Raw genomic sequence first — 3,097 nt, 5'->3', positions numbered from 1 at the left:
CCGGCCACCCACCGTTGGCGGAATCCGAAGTGCGGACAGGCGCCCGTGCGGAGCTGGGCGAGCACGGTCTCCGGCCGTCTGGTGAGCTCAGCGTCCTCGTTCTTCTGGTGTGGAACCGCTGCCGTCAAGGAGCCCCCGTGTGCCAGCGTGTCGCATCGTGCAGCGCGGTTCTCGCGAGACGTCGGCGTGGCATCGGAAACCGGTGGCCACGTCCGTAACATGTTCAGTTGGCGTCGACATATACGCCATTGCCAATTTTGCATGCTTGTCAAGCTTCTTATTGTTCACCGATTCACAACGGTCATCGACAAACCGAAATGAGAGGGGCGCGCGGCCGCTGTGCATGATGGAGGCGCGTACGTGCGGCGCTCCGAGGGGTGTAGATGCCTGCACGCCGGCGTGAGAGCTGCGGAGACGATACTTTGACGGACCGCATTCGTGCGGGCAGACCCCCCTGCGCTCGGCAGGCCGAGCCGTGGATGCTTTCATGACCGCTGCAGCGTGTGGGCCGATGCGGCGCCGTGATGTAGGGGGTCCAGCGTGCCGGCGTAGGGTCGGCAAACGCCGCGGCTGCCTTTGTGCCTTGCTGGCGCGGCACTGGCTTGTTGGGGGTGGGGGGGGGTGGGGAAGCCCAGGGGGCCTACAGCGGAGCGGGGTGAGGACGGAGGCCGTACGGGTGCGGTTGGAGCCTGTCTTACAGAAGGATCGCGCAGTCGTCGCGAGGCGATTCGCTGGAGGGACTTTGGCGCCGGGCGCTGGTCGACGTCACAGGGCGGGGCGGAGTGAGGGCGCAGCGGGGCTGCATCCATCCCTCGAGGCTGGCTGTATGATGAGCATGACCGAGAGAGGGTGGCGCGCAGAGCAGCGTCGCAAGAGCTGCTTCCAATCGCGTCAGCTCTGGCGTGCAGAGCGCTGCGTAGGCGGCGTCACCAGAGGGGCCCGCCTTCGTGGGTGTTGTTGGCCGCAGTCGTGCATCTTGCCGTGGCCTTGCGGGACACCTCGCAGGTGTGCGTCTGCGTGGCGGCGTCGGCGGTGTGCCGTGCCGTGGTGTCGCTATGGCTTGCACACGTCAGGTGTTCGTCATCGGGCCAATCGTGTGGGGTGGTCCCCTCCCTGGCCGGCTGGGTCGTCATCTCGTGTCGGACACCGGGCGGCGCGAGCCGGCCCCCGCCCCGATGGCGTGTGGGCTGCGTGCGACATTGCGCGGTGTCTGATGGAGAGCCTCCCGTGCCGCGAGGTGACTTTTCAGTGTGCAGCCCGACGTGGTGTGTATGCGCCTAGCAGGGAGCAGCGCCGCAGAGCCAGACTGGTACTGCTTCCACCTCGTCCTTGCGAACAAGGGGAGGGCCCAAACCTATACGTATGTCCTGTTGTGCGAGCACGCAGACGCCAGCTGCCCTGTCGGGCCTGTGGGGGTGCAATGCGTTTCTTTCAGAATGCAGACCTGCATCAAAGACTTTCCAAGGAGCTGGGTAGCCCAGCTCCGTTTGGTCGCGTTTAGCCCCCATTGCCATACCACCGCCTCCCGCGCTCAGGCTAGGTCCAGGATTACGCTCAGCATTAGTGCGACGCAGCCAATATATATATATAGAGTGTACATGGATGCGCATCTTTGTCGAATCGTCCAAGCGATTCTTAGTGGACTGGTACCAGCATGATCATGATGACCGAAAGTCTCTCTGGCACAGCGCCAGCTCAGACCTGTCCGCCGACACGAGGTCTCGGTAACCGATACCCGAGGGCAGGCTGCAGGCTGGTTGGCATCCCCACGGAGGAGGCACTGGGCCCTGAGATACCACGGTGTGGTGGTCAGCATCACCAGGTAAAACAGAAAAAAAATGTGAGCAAATTGCGCTTCCAGAAGTCATCAGCTCGCACACACGCGCGTACGAAAGCGGTGCATCCCCTCCTCGTGCACTAGCGAGAGTCCATGAAGAACAAGAGGAGGCGCAGTCATGCCCCGAGCATTCCTCATGAGCAGCTTCAACTCGTGATAGTGCGAGGGAGCCGGAGGGTGGGCAGATAGAGAACGAAAAAAGGACAAACTTTATCAATATATATATATATATAGACATATAGAGAGAGAGAGACTTGTGATATGGATACGCAACGTCGCACGTTCACGCACACGCACAAAGGGAGCGGGAGGGGAAAGACGGATGACAACATAGAAAACCGAAAACAAGCAAAAAAAGAGAAGAGCCATTTGTGTTTCCTCTTGCAGAGAAACAACAGCAAAGAAACGGAAAGGGCGTCACTTAAATCGGAGAGGGGAGAGGGGAGAGGGGAGGGGGAAGTGGGCCTCGTTGCGGTTGGCGCTCATTCGCTTCAGCTTTTGGAAGCCGCCGAGCGATTCCGCGAGCATCTTAAAAAAATGAGAAGAAAAACAAACCATGACAGGCTTTATTGCCTTTTGTGCTCTTCTCCATCACAGCAAACCGCAACGAGATGCGCACCTCGTGCGTGCCCTCCACCCTAAACCTTTCGCCCGCCCCGAGTGCCCAGTCAGAGCCTCGGTGGAGAGCGAGCAGAGGCAGGGGCGAGCGCGTTGCGCCAGGGAGACGGAGCTCCAGCTGCGTCGAAGCGCGTAAAAACAAAAGGAGACAAAAAGCATGACAGGAAGGATCTGAGGGGTGCGTACACAGGCAGGAAAAAAAAAGAGAGAAGAGGCCCTGCTTGATAGGTTTATCTGTGAACGCCCTTGTACGGCTGTCGCTGGTGCCGGTTCTACGCTGGCGACGTGCGTCGATGTGCTTCCTCGCGCATGCGGAGGCCGTTCCTGCAACGCGATTGAATCATCAGCGGTGCTCCCTTTCTTTAAAGGGCATACTGTGCAGCTCTGCTCAGCACGGATGCGCACGCGACACGCCTACCACGAAGAAAGGACAGCGCCGTGGATGGCGGCGCTAGTGCCCCACACCACGGCAACCACACCCGTCAGTAGCAGTGCGTAGGTGCCGAGGAAGTGGCCCCACCCAATGCGGGCGGTCGAGAAGCCGCCCGAGTACATCATGAACAGCGAGGGGAAGATGAAGCCCACAAAGCCACCGCAGAAACCACCCAGAAGACCAAAGACGGTTGTGATGCGCGGGATGAA

Source organism: Leishmania donovani, chromosome 27 (assembly GCF_000227135.1).
Source record: "Leishmania donovani BPK282A1 complete genome, chromosome 27".
Lineage (NCBI taxonomy): Eukaryota > Euglenozoa > Kinetoplastea > Trypanosomatida > Trypanosomatidae > Leishmania > Leishmania donovani.
This window is presented reverse-complemented; position numbering follows the sequence as displayed.